General features: G+C 43.8%; 1 protein-coding gene across 11 annotated transcripts in view; it reads left to right on the top strand.

Annotated features, from left to right (window-relative positions):
* Positions 1–10,157: 10,157 nt before the first annotated feature.
* The window catches only part of FER (FER tyrosine kinase), a 434,834-nt gene continuing 426,775 nt past the window's right edge, over positions 10,158–18,216 (top strand). For 2 of the 11 annotated variants that reach the window (XM_072736633.1, XM_072736628.1), the window contains exon 1: positions 11,292–11,347. The gene's annotated coding sequence lies outside the window, so the exon portion shown is untranslated. Of the gene's footprint in view, positions 10,534–11,239; positions 11,348–18,216 lie in introns of those variants that run through there. The other 9 variants (XM_025992805.2, XM_072736632.1, XM_072736630.1 and 6 more) reach the window with 9 other exon arrangements.

Raw genomic sequence — 18,216 nt, 5'->3', positions numbered from 1 at the left:
GATTTACAAATTTCTTCTCCCATTCACTGGGTTGCTTTTTTGTTTTGTTGATAATTTCCTTTGCTATGCTAAACTTTTTATTTTGGTGTAGTCCCAATAATTTATTTTTGCTTTTGTTTCTTTTGCCTAAGGATGCATAGTCATAAATATTTTGCTAAGAGTGATGTCCAGGAGATTACTGCCTATGTTTTCTTTTTTTTTTTTTTTTTTTCTGCCTATGTTTTCTTTTAGTGGTTTTATGGTTTCAGGTCTCTCATTTAGGTCTTTAATCCATTTTGGGTTTATTTTTGTGTGTAGTGTAAGAAAGTGGTCCAGTTTTATTCTTTTGCATGTGGCTGTCCGGTTTTCTCCACACCATTTGTTGAAGAGACTATCTTTCCTGCAGTGTATCTTCTTGCTTACTTTGTTGAGGATTAACTGACCAGATAGGTGTTGGCTTATTTCTGGGATGTCTATCATATTTCATTGACTTGTCTTTCATTCTTTTGCTAGTATCTTTCACAGGGCAAAATTTTCTAATCTTGGTCAAGTCTAATTTACCAATTTTTTCTTTTATATATTATGCTTTTGGTGTTGTATCTGAGAGCTCTTTCCTTAACTAAGAGTCATAAAGATTTTTTAAATTTTCTTTTAAAAGCTTTGTTTTAAATTTTATATTTAGGTCTAAGATCCATTTTAAATTAGTTTTTGCTTGGAAGGTGAAATATGGGTCAAAGACAAGCCACAGAAAATATTTCCATGTCAATGTCCAATTGTTCCAGCACTGTTTGTTGAAAACACCCTTCTTTTTCCATTGAATTGCCTTTGCACCTTTGCCAATAATCAGTTGACCTTACTTATATAAGTATATTTCTGGGTTCTTTATTCTGTCCAATTGATCAGTGTGTCTGTTTCACCAATACCCCATTCTCTTGATTACTGTAGCTTTATAATAAGTCTTAAAATCAGGTCATAGGAATCCTTCATCCTTGTTTTTCCTGTTCAAAAAAATCCCCTGGTTTTTAAAATGGGCAAAAGCTTTGATCGGATACTTTATCAAAGATAGTGGATTGGAAATAAGCAAATGAAAAGGTGCTCGACACTATCAGTCATGAGGCAAATGTAAATTAAGTGCTGCTGGACACTTATCAATGAGAAAACAAACAAACCCATTACTCCCCTGACATGCATCTGAAAAAAACACCTCACAATACCAAGTGTAGGGGACAATGAGGAGAACTGGAACTGTCCTGCATTATGGGTGGGAATGTGAAATGGTGCAGCCACAGTGGGAAAAGTTTGGCAGTTTCTTATCAAGTTTAATATACACTTACCATGGGGCCTAGCAATCTCACTCCTAGGTGTATTTGTTCAAGTAAAATGCAAATATGTGTTCACACAATAAAATCTGTATGCGAATGTTTATAGTAACTTTATTCCTAATTGCCAAAAACTGGAATAAAAATGTCCCTCGACTGGGAAATGGGTAAATAATGAAATGCTACAGTGCAATAAAATGGAGGAAACTGCTAATACACACAATAACAGTAGATGCATCTCAAAGGCATTATGTTAAATGGAGGAAGTCAGAATCAAGAGGCTACATATCATGTGATCATATGTATAACATTTTTGAAATGGAGAAACTATAGAACTGAAGAAATGATCAATACTGTGCGGGAGGAGGGCTGCCGACAAGGGGGTAACTAAGGAGATCCTGTGTGGGTGTGTGTGTGTGTGTGTGTGTTCATGTGCGTGTATGCGCCTGGGTCGGGCGTGCAGGTTTGGAACTGTTCATGGTGGTGCTGGTCACGTGGCTACGCAGTAGTCAAAACTCAGCACTGTACACCAAAAAGAATGAATTTTACCATATGTAAATTAAGAATAAATTAAACTACCCGCAGAGACAGGATGTATTCCATTGCTGGAGGGGAAGAGGGGGGAGGGAACAGCGAGGCAGAAGAAAGCCTAGATAGTTAAATTGCTTGTAGATTTGTAAAGGGTCCTGAAGCCCAGTTCAGAAACTTGGTTTACTTCTGAGCCAGAATATCTCAATGTGAGAACAACAAAATGAAAATGATGGTTAGATGGTTGACTATGCTCACAGTGTACACCAGAGAGCCCGAAGGAAGCAGGCCTAGAAACCAGCTAAGAACTGACAAGGGCTCCTCTAAGGAGAAAATCTTATGTATGAGTAGGAATTTAAACATTGAAAATTCACTCATTTATTCCATCTTAATGAATCCTCAGAAGGCCAGTGAGGTCAGAATTATCATTTGTGATTAGTAGACTCAAAAAGGAGGCTGAGAAAGGTTACGAGGGGGGATTCCTGAAGTTCAGACTCTGACTATGAAGCTAAGACCTGAATCTTGGCCTTTTTGATTCTTTCCCATTCTCTTTATTCTCTCACGCCATTTTATTCATTTCCTTCCTTGCATTCATCACAATCTGTAGATGGTCTGTTTATCCATTTTCTGGCTTACTGCTTATCTCCTCCAGTGGAGGAGCCCTGAGCCTGCAGTTCCCTGTCATATCCTCAGAACCCCTCACGGTGCTTGGCACATAACAGGTGCTCAAAAAAACTCATTGCGTGAATGACCATCAGAGTTAGAAAGCAAGGAAGGGGCATAATTATGTCTGGTATTAGCCTTTTAAATGTGTATGCTATCTGCAATGACGGGGACAGATGCTTCTTGTCCTGTTCTTTAACCCAGTAGTTCTCAAATCTCTCTGTACAACAGACTCGCCTGCAGATCTTTTTAATTATTTATTTATCTTTAAAACTTATCATCAGAGCAATACAAGTGAAATGATATCTTAAGATTTATAACATTAAGGATCCCCCCAGCTCTAACCACTGTTACTTTTCAGTTCCCATCACCAACTCTGTCATTGGACTCTTCTCTCAGCACTGGTGTTTATCTCTCCTACCATGAAGCATACTCATAGCACCCTTTTTTTTTTCATTCTTCAGTATTAGGAATTCTCTGCTGGCTTCCTACTGTAAAAGAAGTAGATTTAGCTGTCTTATATCTACTTCCACTCAATAGCCTCCCTCACCCTATTCTTAAAATATTGTAGTATCTACAATATTGTAATTTGGGGCTAAACAATACTCAGATCTTAGATTAGGAAGATTGTATGATTTTTTAAAAAGATTTTATTTATTTGAGAGAGCATGAGAGAGAGCACGAGCAGGGAAGAAGGGGTAGAGGGAGAGGGAGAACCTGACTCCCTGCTGAGTGGGGGTCCTGCTGTGGGACTCGATCCCAGGACTCTGGGCTTAACTGACTGAGCCACCCAGGTGCCCATATGTAATTTTTTTTTAAGGCTGAGTCACATGCATGCTATGATTACATTTTTAAAATGTAAAGTTTCTTAATATTTTTTACCATAGGTAATAATCGCAATCATTTTCCATTTGCTTCATTTCTTATATGCCTGCTGTTTTGTCATCTCCAAACTGTTATAATGCTAATACATCTCTCTATGTAGTCAAATATACTGAGAATTTATTGATCCCATTTTTGTTGTTGTTGTTTTTTCTTAGAGATACCAGTTCTGGAGACATTCCTTCTCCTACCTCAGTCTGTACTAGTTCCTCTTTAGTTAGGCCTATCATACAGTTGTAATCCTAGAAATTTCTTTCACCATCATCCTGGGTATTCCCTTTTCCTTTCTCCAGTTTTGATCCATGTCTTCATCTTTTTTTAAATTCTCCTTTTTGGTGGAAAATATCTTCAAGTACCTCCCCGAGAAAAGGCTCCATAGGAATAAAGCTTTTTGTAGTCTTGCACGTCTGAGAACACCTTTATTTTGTCTTACACTTGGTTGATTGATTGGATTTGTAGGCAATTCTAGATGGTAAACATTCTCCCTTTGGAGTTTAAAGATATTTCTCTATTTTCTTCAGGTTTACAGTATCATTATGGAAAAGCCCAATTCCCTTCTCTGTTATCATGCCTAATCCTCCATCTGCAGTCTGTTATTCTGTCTGAAGTTTTGAGGGGATTCTCTTTATCTCTGCTTTCTGACATTTCAGGGATAAACGTCTTTCTGTGAGCCTTTTTAATTCATTTTGCAAAGCACTCGCTAGATGGTTTTCTTTTCTTTCTTTTTTTTTTGTAAAGATTTTATTTATTTATTCATGAGAGACATAGAGAGAGAGAGAGGCAGAGACACAGGCAGAGGGAGAAGCAGGCTCCCTGCGGGGAGCCCGATGTGGGACTTGATCACCAGACTGCAGCATCACACCCTGGACCAAAGGCAGGCGCTAAACCGCTGAGCCACCCAGGGATCCTGTAGATGGATTTCAATCTGGAAAAACACTTCTTTCACTTCTGGGAAAAAATGTCTTTCTTCCATAACTCTGCCCCTCCCCCACCCACCTCCTCTTTTTTTGGAACCCCTAAGAGGTTGGATGTTCACCTCCTGGATAGGGTTCTAGGTAGTTTGCCATAAACATCTTTGCTGCAAGCATCTTTGCCGCAGACTCTTTCACTGCATAACTAATTGGCCCTAAAGCAGTTTTATCATAAAAGATAAAATAAAGAAAAATAAAAAGGTTCTAACAAAACGTGAAAAAAATTAATAAAATTAATAATTAATTTCTTCATTCATTAAGCGAGGCATCAGTCTTCCAAATTCTGAGATGCAATATTTTTACCTGAGCTTTGTATTGCATTGTGAAAGCCGTCTACACTGTTGTTTGTTCTTCACGTAGAGTCACGTGTTCCTCATAGATGCTCTAAAGTTCAGCGAGAACTGTGGACGAGATGCTAATGCTGTAATGCGTTTCTAACTGAGCTTTGTTATCGTTGTAACTGATGTGTAACCATTTTCTGGGACAGTGTGTAATCTGGCTTCACACTCTATTATTTCACACTTTCCAATAAATTTTATCACCATTATTTTCTATCAAGTTGGTAAATGCAGTTGTTATCATCCACTGTTTTAAGACCACCACGTCTACTGTATAGACCATTATGAGGGCTAGCTAAGATTTATATAACATAGAAATGGGAACTTTGTCATTGGAGAATTGAAACCAAACTGTCAGCCAGTTATTTTATCTTTTATGGCAAAATTGCCTCACAGCTAATCTGTTAGGTGAGAAAATGCTTGCAGCGATGATGACTACAGCAAAGATGCTTATGGTGAAAACACTGGACATGCCTGGATTGATCCTAGGTTTTCTTTTCTCTCATTTTTTAAAAATTGTCTTTTTTTTTCTTGTTCTGAGACTTCAAGACTTCAGTTTATCATCTTCTTTTGAACTTTAACATTTCTTATTTTGTAATTTCCAAAAGATCATTTTTTTTCCTTTGAAAATCTCTTTTAAAAAATAGCATCCTGTTTTCATCATGGATCTTTTCTTTGTTTAAGGATATCACTAATAGTTCTCAGGTTTCTTTTTGTTTTCTGTTGTGGTTACATTCAGCTCCCTCTCCCTACCTCTGCAAATTTTGTCTTGTCTAGTTTTCATGACTGGGGGTTTCCTCAGAAGTGTGGTGATCCTCAGATGTCTGTTCATGGGTAAGAGTGGAGAGGAGCTGCCTGCCTGGCTGGAACTTGAGGATTGGCAGCCCTCGTTTTGATGTGATTAGGCAGATGAATCCACCGCCCCCCCCACCCAAAGATACATAAAAGTATTTTTCCTTAGGCAAGTCAGTTTCATTAAAAAGCCATCCAGATCTCTTCTCTGCTGGATACAAATCTAGAAAGTGCCATTATAGGAGCTAAGTGGGAGAGGAATTTCATAGTTCAGTGTGCAGACTTTCCCTTACTCCCTTCACCCTGATGTGTCCTCACCCCTACGCCCCTAACTGTCTCCGAGTCTTCACCCTCACCACAGAGTATATCTCATTGCCTTTGGATCAGGTTAGGGCAGTATCTTACCCAGTGGCTTAGTTGGGAAGTGATATGAAGGCTTACTCCTGATATAGATTATCAACCAGTTCTGTTGTTTTCAGCCCTTCTTATCACTTCATGCCTTCAGAGATCTCTGGGCCTTGCATTCCTGGTGATCTGGATCTGTATTTATGCTGTGCCCAGGATTCTGGGGAAGGAGCAGAATTAAGCGCCTATATGCAATGCACCATGTTGACTAGATTCATTGTTCTCAGTCCAGATTTTCTGAGCTCTTCCCAGACTTTTCAAGTTGGAAGCTCTGGAGGGTTAATCTAGGAGTATATATTTTTGAAAAGGTTCTCAGGTGATTCTGATGAAGCTAGTGTATTAATCCATCATTACTCCAGAACTCACTCACTGGGTACACATTTGACAGTTATCTTTGAAGTTCCAGTGAACTAGGAATCAGGGAATGAGGGAAAGGACAGGTAAATTCTGAGACATAAAAAGGGACAAGCCTTGAGGGACCCAGAGGCACTTTGGGGAGGGCATGGCTTGACTGGAAATGTTGACAGTCATATTTCTCAATGGTGAGCAGGTCAGGGAAGCAGGGGAAGCAATATTAGAGTGCTAGGAGGCCAGCCAGCCTTTTGCTAGGGAGGGATGGTTGTGAGATGGCATCAATAGATTCAATACCTAGTTTGAAGATAGAAATTTTCCTCCAATTCTCCTTCACCTTCTTTCCTCCCTTATTTTTCTTACATTTGTAAAATAAAGGAAGCCATAAAGCAATTTGGAAATTTGGAAAGCCAAAAAAAAAAAAAAAAAAAAATCCAAAAGGAAATCTCACATAAATATGATCTCTAGTGACAGTATTATTCAAGAGAACAGTTTTCAAAATCAAAGAAGTTTATATATGCACTAAAAACACACTGCAGCACATAAAGACAGTTATGATTTCCATGTTGCAAGCCTCATCACGATCTCCCATCTTAAGAGGTTTGGGCTGGTGCTTAAGTATGAATTGTGGTTAAGAGAGGGCAGAGTCATAAAGCAAAGGAGGGCAGAAAGGAAGAAAAGAGAACTATAGATCAAGGAAAGAGTAAGGGGTGAACTGACAGGTGAGTATTGAACTGACAGGGCACACAGCCAAGATTTCTCTTGAAGCCAATAATGGGAAACTATTACACAGGAAAATGGAGAGGAGGGGGTAAGTAGTGGGGAGATAGGGTAAGGGAAGAACTTTTAAAAAATAATTTTTTAGGGACGCCCAGGTGGCTCAGCCGGTTGAGCATCTGCCTTCATCTCAGGGTGATCCTGGGTCCAGGGATCAATCCCACATCGGGCTCCCTGCAGGGGAGCTGGTCTCCCTCTGCCTGTGTCTCTGCCTCTCTCTGTGTGTCTCATGAATAAATAAATAAAATCTTTTTAAAAAATTAAAAAATAATTATTTTTTAAGAGTTTATTTATTTAGAGTGGGGAGGGAGGGGCAGAGGGAGAGAGAGACTATCAAGCTGACTCCCCACTGAGTGTAGAGCCTCACACAGAGCTCCATCCCAGGACCCTGAGATTATGACCTGAGCTGAAGTCAAGAGCCAGTTGCTTAACTGACCGAGCCACCCAGGCATCCCTAAAATAATTTTTAATTAAGAATTGCTGAAATTTTGACATCCATGTTATTGTATTCATTTGTCCAGGTAAATAATGTTATTAGAACAGAGAAAAATTGGTATTTGTTAAAATGGAATATATAGTAAAGAGGTTTTTTATTTTAATCTATAGCGAGGCAGAACTAGGGCCTTTTAAGTCATAGTAGTACCTGGTATAGATCTAAATAGAAGAAGGCTCTAGATAGAAGAGCCTCTTAAATCCTATGTTAACAACTTCAACTAAGATACATATCCCTCTAGGCCCCGTGTGGGTGGCTAGTATTTTACAGAGCCTGTGGAACATGCACACAGGAAATTATTTTCTTTTATTCTTCCATACTTTCCTTACATTTACAAGAGGTAAGAAAAGTTGCACAGTATTTTTGAAATCAGGTGAAATCAGGTGTTTATTAAATTTGTTGCAATACAAAGTGATAATTAAAACAGATGGAAAATTTAAACTGGATTTGCCGTAATTGCTTTATTCAGCTTCAGAAATGCAGCATAGGTTTTTCCAAATTCATTTACTCCCAAGTACATTCATTCAAAATTGCAGTTCTTAGCACAATCCTTGGCATATGGCAAGCAGTTTTTAAATTTTTTGAGTGAATAGTTAACACAGGAGAAGATGGTTGAACTAGAAGGATTCTTACTATTTTCAGAGATTTGAGTTCCTTATCACACACATGATACATATCAAACGTCCTAATTCACCAGTAGACTTAAAAAAAAAAATTTATTAATGAGAGATTCAGAGACACAGGCAGAGGGAGATGCAGACTCCATGCAGGGAGCCTGACTCAGGACTTGATCCCAGGTCTCCAGGATCACACGCCCTGGGCTGAAGGCAGGCTCTAAACCACTGAGCCACCCAGGTGTCCCTACCAGTAGCCTTTTATTTGAAACTATTCTGGCGGGGGGGGGGGGGGGGGGGGGGGGGGGAAGAAAGAAAGAAACTATTCTGCAATAAGTAATTCACCAAACAAATCTTTGCAGATTTAGCTTCTCTTTGCATAAAGGTAGAGAAATCCTCACGGTCTTGGAAAAGATACGCCATGGCAAAGCAATCTCCAAAGTTGTATTTTGGCTTTACCTAACCATTTAATGCACAAACATTTCACGGATTTCATTCATATCGACATGCTATATATCATAATATTTAGTATTCACGGAAAGTTAATTTTTAAGAGGTTTATTCACATATGCTTAGTTTGTGCAGTTAGCAGTCACTACAAAATACATAACCAAACATTAACTGTTATCATTTCTGATTCTATTAAAATGTAGTAGTTCAGCAATTAGGCATCATCCAATCTGAGATCATTTTTGAGAACACATTAAAAACCAAAATACAATGACTTTCCTTAGCTTCCTAGTCTCAATATTTGGGGCATAAGTATTTATGGGGAAATAGAATTAAAAACAAAATCTTCTCCCAACCCAGAAATCCTCTCCACAAAGGCAATAAAGGAATAAAACAGTATTAAACCAGAATGTGATGTGCATTACAGGCCATTAGGAGAGAGACTCTAAAGACAGAAAGAAATCGCTCACCTTTATGTAGCCAAGCAGATACAACCCATTGGATGAGTTTTCAAGATAACCAGTTTTCAAGTACGAGGCCTTGACAATACCATTTGCACACATAATTCATCTTAATTTTATTTGGTAATTGGGTTGACCATCTGTGTTAACCAATTAGCTTTATCCAGAGGAAAAACAAACTTCTCAGATCTTTATAACAGAAGGTAATTTTGTCAAGTTGGGAGTGATTTGCCCACTGAAGTTGTATTCTTAGTCTCCTGTGGAAAGTGGGTGTTATCTCTGCTTGCTTTTTTATGGCAGTATAATTGACATATTATATTGACTTCAGATGTTTAACATAATGACTTGATATTTGTATAGATAGCAAAATGATCATCATGTGTCTAGTTCATATCTGGAATCAGACGTAGTTACAACAGTCTTTTTAACTTGTGATGAGGACTCTTAAGATTTACTGTCTTAGCAACTTTCAAAGATGCACTATAATATTAAGTATAGTACCGTGGTGTACATGACATCTGCATGGCATATTTATTTCATAACTGGAAATTTGTTTCTTCTGACCCCCTTCATCCATTTCAGTCTCACTCCCAGCTATCAGTCTGCTCTTTGCATCTATGAGCTTTTTTTTTTTTTTTTTAAATTCCACATAAAGTGAGATCATAGGCTATTTGTCCTTCTCTGCCTGACTTATTTCAGTTAGCACAGTATCAAGGTGCGTCCTCAGAGTTGCAAGTGACAAGATTCCATTCTTTTTTCTGGCCGAGTGGTATCTCCTCTATCTCACATTTTCTTTATCCATTTCTGGGTGCTGCTTCGGCTCTAGATGTTCCTATTTCAGAGTGATATCTTGGTATCTCCCAAGTCTTTAAAGACATTCCTGGAATGTAAAGCTGACAAAACACTAGCTGACAGCGACCTAACTACTTTTAAAGAGGATGTATATACAAAGAAGTAAGAATATTCAACAATAGGTTTTCTAAGGCAAACTGAGAAAGGGACATCTCTTCCCAGATCTTTAAGAGGAACAGTTAAGGTCCTTACTTAAAACTTTTTTTTCTGTTTAACAGCATTATTTTTGCCTTTTTTTTTTTTTTTTGACTTTGAAACAGCAGACAAGCAAAGCCCAATTCAAGGTTCGTGTCTGTGCAGGGCTGTTGGCTATGCTCAAACAAGCAGCGCTGCTGGAAACAGAAAACCCACCACTCTTCCTTGGCTTCCACGTAATCCAAGAGTTTCTGGGTGGGGTGGGGGAGGGTGGCGAGGAGGCTGACGTGAATTTGCTCCAGGCAAAGAATGTGGTTCCGCCGACCGACGGGATCCGGCGCCTTCAGAGGTGGGCTGCACGGTGCGTGTAGGCACCTGTGCTGCGGCCGCGGGTCACCTGGCCGCCTGCCCGGCTCACAGGACTCCTTTCCCGCTACGTTCTTCGGGGCGAAGGCGCCCCTGCAGCCACCCTCCCCGGAGGAGCCAGCGGTCGGGGGGGGCCGCGCACCGGGCGCTGGAGGAGGTCAGGGCGGGGGCGGCCGCCGGGGCCGGGTGGGGATGGGGGCGGGGCGGGATCGGGCGGGGGCCGGGGCGGGATCCGGCGGGCATCGGGCGGGGGGATCGGGGCGCGCCCCCGCCGCAGGTCCGACCCCGCAGGCCCCGGGAGCTCCGGGGGGGCCGCCCTGCGTCGGCCGAGCCGAGCCGAGCCTAGAGCGCCCGCGTGCCCCGCGCGCGGGGAAGGGCGGAGGATTCCGGGTGTGAGCGGCGGCCCCGGGACGGCCCGCCCCGCTCCGCCCCGCCCCCGCGGCCCCTTCCGGCGGCCGCTCCTCCGGGTCGTCCCCCGCGGGCGGCCCCGCTTATCGCCCCCGGCCCGGCCACTTCCCGGTCGCGGCCGGCCGAGCCTCCCGACGTTTCCTGTGACGCCGCCGTCCGCCTCCCGCCCGCTCCCGCCCGCTCCCGCCCGCTCCCGCCCGCTCCCGCCCGCTCCCGCCCGCTCCCGCCCGCTCCCGCCCGCTCCCGGGCTGCAGGAGGGCAGCGCGCGCCCAGGCCGTCGGGCCCCCCGCCCCGCCCCGCCCCGCCCCGCCTCGCCCCGCCCCGCCCTCCGGGCCTCGGCCGCGCCCCGCCTCCTGGGAGGTGGGGGAGGAGGGGGGGCCGCCGCAGCGCCCGCCCCCGGCGCGCGCCCATTGGCTGCGGCCTCGAGGTGCCCGGGGACCGGAGCGCGCCCTGACTGGCCGCGGCCGCCCGTGACGGCGGCGCCCATTGGCTGCGGCGGCCCCCGTGACGCGGGGTGGCGACTGGCTCCCGGGTCTGAGGGGCTCCTGCTTGTCAGGTCCTAGGTAGGTGAGCTCCGCGCCGCCGGCGGCTGGCGCTGTTGCCCGGGGCGACGCCGGGGGGGGGCGGGCGGCCGGCGGGGGCGGGAGCGGGGGCGGGGAGCGGGGGCAACACTCCCCGCCCGCAGGGGGGCGCCGGGACGCTGCGCGGAGCCGCGGCGGCGCCCGGGGCTCTTCCTCCGCCTCGGCCGCCCCCGCCCCCGTCCCCGCCCCGCGCTTGGGCAGCGCCGCGCCACCCCCGGGCCCCCGACCCCCGACCCCCGACCCCACCCCGTCCCGGCCTCGCGCTCACGGGCCGCGGCCGGCGCCCCAGGGCTGAGGCGGGCACAGCGGCCCCGCCCCGCCGCCGGCTCGGGGGGCTGCGCGCGGGGGGCGGGGCGGGCGGGCGGCTCCACCCCGCGGGCCCGCGCCCCCTTCTCGGCCGCGGCCCTCCTACCCCCTCCGGCCACCCCCCCACCCCCGGGCCCCTGGCGCCCTGCCCAGTGCCCCCTCCAGGTGCCTCCCCCAGCCCCACGTGCCCCCCCACCCTCACGTGCCCCCCCAGCCGCACGTGCCCCCCCAGCTCCAGGTGCCCCCCCAGCCCCAGGTGCTCCCCCAGTTCCAGGTACCCCCCAGCCCCAGGTACCCCCCCAGCCCCACGTGCCCCCCAGTCCCACGTGCCCCTCCAGCTCCAGGTGCCCCCCCAGCCCCACGTGCTCCCCCAGCCCCACGTGCCCCCCCCAGCCCCAGGTGCCCCCCCAACCCCACGTGACCCCCCCAGCCCCACGTGTCCCCCCAGCCCCATGTGCCCCCCCAGCCCCACGTGCCCCCCCCAGCCCCAGGTGCCCCCCCAGCCCCAGGTGCCTCTGGGTCCCATCCCACGTCTTGGGCCCTTAGTTCTTCTCGACCCCGACCCCGGCGCCCACCCCAACCCCAGGTGCCCCCCCAGCCCCAGGTGCCCCCCCAGCCCCAGGTGCCCCTCTAGCTCCAGGTACCCCCCCAGCTCCAGGTGCCCCCCCAGCCCCAGGTGCCCCCCCAGCCCCAGGTGCCCCTCTAGCTCCAGGTACCCCCCCAGCTCCAGGTGCCCCCCCAGCCCCAGGTGCCTTCCCCAGCCCCACGTGCCCCCCCAGCCCCAGGTGCCCCCCCAGCTCCAGGTGCCCCCCCCCAGCCCCACGTGCTCCCCCAGTTCCAGGTACCCCCCCAGCTCCAGGTGCCCCCCCAGTTCCAGGTGCCCCCGCAGCCCCAGGTGCCTCTGGGTCCCATCCCACGTCTTGGGCCCTTAGTTCCTCTCGACCCCGACCCGGCGCCCACCCCAACCCCAGGTGCCCTCCCCAGCCCCAGGTGCACCTGGGTTCCTTCCCACCTCTCGGGCCCTGTGGTCCCCCTTGACCGCGGCACCCTCTCCAGCCCCAGGTGCACCTGGGTCCTGTCCCATCTCTTGGGCCCGGTGGTCCTCCTCGACCCCGGTGCCCACCCCAATCCCAGGTGCCCCCTGGGTCCCGTCCCACCTCTAGGGCCCTGTGGACCCCCTTGACCCCGGTGCCCTCGCCAGCCCATGTCCCGTCCAAGAACCTCCCGGATGGCTCCCTTTTATCCAATCGCCAAGTCTGCCTGGGCAGGGGACCCCCGAGGCATAGTCAGGAGATGAACTGTGAAGCGTGAAGCTCATGCCACCGGGCAGGTTCTGCTCTGTACTCTCTTTGCCATTTACGGCTGAGGAGGGGTTTGGATGCACCTTGGGGGTCGTTTTCTGTCCCAGAGTCTTCGTATCAACTTCCTGAAATGCCGGTTGGGTTGGGTTGGTGTTGGTGTTGGTGTAGGTGTAGGTGTAGGTGTTGGTGTTGGTGTTGGTGTAGGTGTAGGTGTTGGTGTTGGTGTAGGTGTTGGCTGGGCAGGGCCGGGGCGTCGTGGTGCACAGATGAACTGTGAAATGGTCGTTCTTTACTTCGTACACTCGTGATCTTGATATGTCGTGCTATGCCGCTGTGAATCTAAAAATTGACTAAGGCTGATAGTCTTTCATTTTCATTCACCTGAATGGTCAAAAAAAACCCTGTATCATTTTAATTCGTAAGAAGCTACATATATTTATACTGGTCTCACTGTCACTTTGACATAAACTGCTCTGAAAGTGTAGTAGTTCCATTTCCCTCTTTCTCCCAAGTATTTTAAGACAATAACACAATTTCCCCAATGGAGTCGTTATATATAAAAGTGTTATGGAAAAATTAATAAGAAAAAGCCAAAACTATTTTAGTGATTACAGACTAGGAAAACACTTTTTAACCTATGGAATGAGAACAGGAGTCAATAACACCCTTGCAAAATTTAATGATCTCATGAGTTTGGGGATGTAGTTTTGGTATACCTTATGGCCCTTAGAAAGAAATATTCAAAAACCACACATTTGTCAGAATGCAAAGGAAGGTTGAATGTCATCTTTTATAATCCAGGAATCCTTTCTGCTAGTACTCTCGAGCCAAGGGAACTATACTTCCAAAGGTGCTGAGAATATATTAAGAGTATGCGACATACTAGGAAACCTTTTCTCTGTTTTCTTCCTGAAAGGCCTTTGGTAAAGATCTGTTTCTCTTCTGCACCAATGGCAGGAAGCATTAACTATATACCAGGTAAAATTATGTAGGGTGCAGTTAATGCAGCTCCTGCACTACGTTAAAGGTTGATGTCGGTAGTTTGGAAGTAAGAATTCATACTTTTGGTAGACAAATCACTTGCATTTCATCTTCAGTTATTTTTTTTATATATTTTTTAAAATTTTATTTATTCATGAGAGACACAGAGAGAGAATGAGGGAGAGGCAGAGGGAGAAGCAGGCTCCCTGTAGGGAGCCCGACGTGGGACTCGATCCTCCGTCTTCCGGATCACGCCCTGGGCTGAAGGCGGCGCTAAACCGCTGAGCCACCCGGGATGCCCATCATCTTAAGTTATTAACATAGTTATAACTCTGGCCTGTGAACATTTCCAGCTGCCATTTTTTTCTTCTTTATTCTATAAAAAATTTCAAATAATGAAAGAATGTTGAATTTACAGTAACTACCCAACCACCTACACAGCAATAACATTTCCAAGATAGCTGTTACACAGTAAAGAAAGAGGAACAGAGGAACTGAAATGATCCAGTTTGAAAACCAGCGTAAATATATGACATACTAAAAAAATAATATATATATATATATATGACATACTAAAATATTGTAAGGAGCTTAATTTCCATTTGCAGATGGGAATAGTGTTTATAAAAACTAGAGTAATTTAATTTCCATGAGTCTTACAAAGCAATCTTGTGAGTGATTAGGAAGTCATGTTTGTACATCAAGGCCCAGAGGAGTAAGTTGCATTTTGGTAATAAGAAAAAAAAGAAATCAAATGAACTTGTTACACAAATAAAAGCTTGTTTTAAAATTGGACGCCTATGTTAGTAGATGATGTACTTAGTAGTTTTGTTTTGTTAGTAGTTTTGTTAGTAGTTTTGTTAGTAGTTTTGTACTTGATTTTTAAATGAGCATCTTCTTTTGAAGACAGGTCCAAAGGGCTATGAATTATCCAGCGTTTCAGTAACATACTTAATAAATTGGATCAATCTCATGTATGTTGTTTTGGAATAAGTGTATTTTTGTAATGGAAAAAGAAAGCCTATAAATGGGAACTTATTTTAGTAGAACTATTTCGTGGAAAATGAAGTAATTATCTAGACACATTTAAGTCAGTGTTTTGATAGGACTCAAAACTATCTTGAGTATTGTTTCATGGTATTGCCAGAAGAATGTTTTAACATAGAACTTTATAGTAAAAGAATAATAAATGAACATAAATTCATGTATGTGTATATTTGTAGTTTTTCCATACTTAGGAAATTTCTGCATTCTTCTTTAAGTAATTGAATCCTGATTTTCAGTGTTCGTATACCCTAAATCTGTTTTTCATGCTTAGCTCATGTATATAACTAATTTCTTAAATATTGAAATTAAGAACTATGTCTCAGGATTTATAGATCTTAAATTGCCTTGTCATTGTTTCTCCATATCTCATTTGACTTTGGCATGCTTATGTGTGGTTAATTTACCACACCACCTGAGGGATGAAGAGAACAGCAGGTTACAGTTTTGGAACTTCAAAAATAAGGTGTTTAGATATTTTTTAATTGAAGGTCCAGTTTTTTTTTTGTTTGTTTGTTTAACCTACCTCTCTCCCTCTTTTCTTCATTCTTTTCTATTTTTATCTTTTTAAAAATAAAAGTTAAATGTTTTATGATCAGCTAAAAAGACTACAGAGAAATGGGGCACCTGGCTAGCTGTCAGTAGAGCACGGGACACCTGATCTCAGGGTCATGAATTCAAGCCCCACGCTGGGCGTAGAGCTTACATTAAAACAACAGCAAGAACAACAAAAGAGTATAGAGAATAAGTAATTCCATGAGTCAATACTTTGGAAAATAACTGAAACTTTTGTTTCTTCTGTAATACACTACTGATCACTACAGTTCTGTGGGCTTTATTGCAGTAGATCTGCATCTCCACCTAAACTTGCAGTTCCTGAAGTCAAAACTTGGTTACCCTAATTTAGAAGAGGACTCCAAGATATGGAAAAGAATAAATAGAGGACATATTAGAGTCAAAACAAAAGAAATCAGACAAGCAATTTCCCACTTTTCCTTAAAAGCATAATCCTAGTTACCCATGCGACGCTGCTGTGTGGCTGACAAAATATGGGACCCCTCACGTTTTTCCTTTGGGTTCACAATATCTAGGTAGGATCAAATTTACTTAGTGCCCTTCTACAAAATTTTTCAAATTTCTGCATTTTGGGGAATAGTAAATACTTAGCTTTATAAAATTTAATGTTATGGATGACTTGGAAATATTTTTTAAACATTTGTGTATACTTATCAAACTATGACTAATATTAGTCTATATATCATAACTTACTATAAACCTGATATCATCTCTTCCTTTTGAAGGTTTTAATTAAAATGCTAAAATTTTTAATGCAGGTGTTTTTTTTTGCCAGGTTGCAGGGTGTAGTGAGAGAAGGTTTATTTCTTTTGGAGCCAGCTAATCTGGGTTTCAGTCACAAATCAGAATTTTCTTCTGTGGGACCTTGGGCAAGATATTTGATCTCTTTAAATCGTAGTCTCCTCATCTGTAAAATGAGGATGATAAGATTGCCTCACAAGGTTGTCATGAAGAGGAATTTGACAGTCTTGGTAAAATGTCTGAATTTAGGAAATCCTCAGCTTTCATATTCACTTCCTTACATGGTAGCTTTCATTTTATCTCTTCTAGTATTACTGTGCTGCTTCTACCATCCTAAAAGTCCTCAAATTTTAGACTTTGGATGTTCAGTAATGTACATTAAATTTGAGTAAATCAAATGACATTTGTGTTTGTACAGAGGAAATAATTAGCTGTATCTCCTACTAGCTGTTCTTTTATAGTTCTTTACTGTGTCTCAGTAGGGGTAATTGGAAATTCACTTTAAATGCTTTTTTATCCCAAAATATGTTTAGTTTGTCTGGATTCCTGAATTATTTTTCTTTCACCTTAGATTATCATCTGTGGGTGGATGCTTTCCCAAAATTCCTCTCATTTTAGCCACAAATATTTGCTTAAAAGTGGTACAAAAAAGCTAAATGTTACTTCCTTTAATGTCTAACTAGTATTATTCCCCTTCCTTAAACAGCATTTACTTAATCTGACATTTTATTTTCAGAGATAACGGTACTTAAAACTCTTATGTGCATCTTTTCCTGCTACTATTAATGTGTATAATTATTCTTTAGGGAACAATTATTTTTATAAATATCTCCGTTTCAAAATGTGCATTCTATAAGTGTAGGATTCTAATTCCTAAAAAGCACACACTTGTAATTTAAGTGCGCAGAGCCGAGTGTCATGAAAAAGCACTGAGCTGAATGAAGAGTTAGGAGTTGGATCACATAGTTTTTATGTCCTATTCGGCAGTAAAACAAAATTTTGCATCTAAGTGATTTTCAACTTTTTTCCAACTCGAGTATGAGCTATGTACATGTGTGACCTATTCTAGCGTGCAGTTTCCCAGCATGCTCTCTGTGACTTCGTCTCACCCTCCTCCACTCAAGAAAGCATAGCAGAATGCAAGTGACTGGGGGTGACATCATCATGGGGATAAATTTGAATCTACTCTGATGTCCCAAGGAAAGCGAGTCATTTAAAAATGTGTGTAACTGTTATTAGTGAGAGATCTTTGAGACGCACCTCCTAGTACCAGAGTTGAGACCCAAGTCACTTCGATGTTTTTCTGAAACGAATGCCTCTTACTGGTCAGTCTTGTAATGCTCCCGAAGAAAAGATGACTATTACTTTTATGTAACTGATAATGAAGAGTCTGACATTTAAAAATCAGAGTAACTGGTAATGAACATTTAAAAATAAGTGAGCAGTAACTCCATGCTCTTTATTGTAAATGAAATAATGTGAATTGTAGAAAAATGGAAGTTTTCCAGTATAAATTATTTTACTTGTAGAAAAAAGTATTTCTGTAGTGGTACAAATGGTTTTATTAATTTTTTTAAAGAAAGATTTTATTTATTTGACAGAGCAAGAGGGGAAGAGAGAGAGCACAAGTAGGGGGAGCAGCAGAGGGAGAGGGAGAAGCAGATTTCCTGCTGAGCAGGGAGCCTGACTGGAGGCTCCATCCCAGGGGCTCTATCCCAGGATTTTGAGATTGTGACTTGAGCTGAAGGCAGATGCTTAACTTACTGAGCCACCCAGGTGCCCTGGGACAAATGGTTTTAGGAAAAGGGGAAGTCCTTAATGCTCAAATATTTATATTCTAGGAGTTTAGTGTATAAAAATGCTCTTTACATCAGTTCAGTCAGAAAAGTATCTTTAAAATTA

This window comes from Vulpes vulpes, chromosome 14, assembly GCF_048418805.1.
Source record: "Vulpes vulpes isolate BD-2025 chromosome 14, VulVul3, whole genome shotgun sequence".
Taxonomy (NCBI): domain Eukaryota; kingdom Metazoa; phylum Chordata; class Mammalia; order Carnivora; family Canidae; genus Vulpes; species Vulpes vulpes.
The sequence above is the reverse complement of the archived record's forward strand: the minus strand, read 5'-3'. Positions and strand labels throughout refer to the sequence as shown.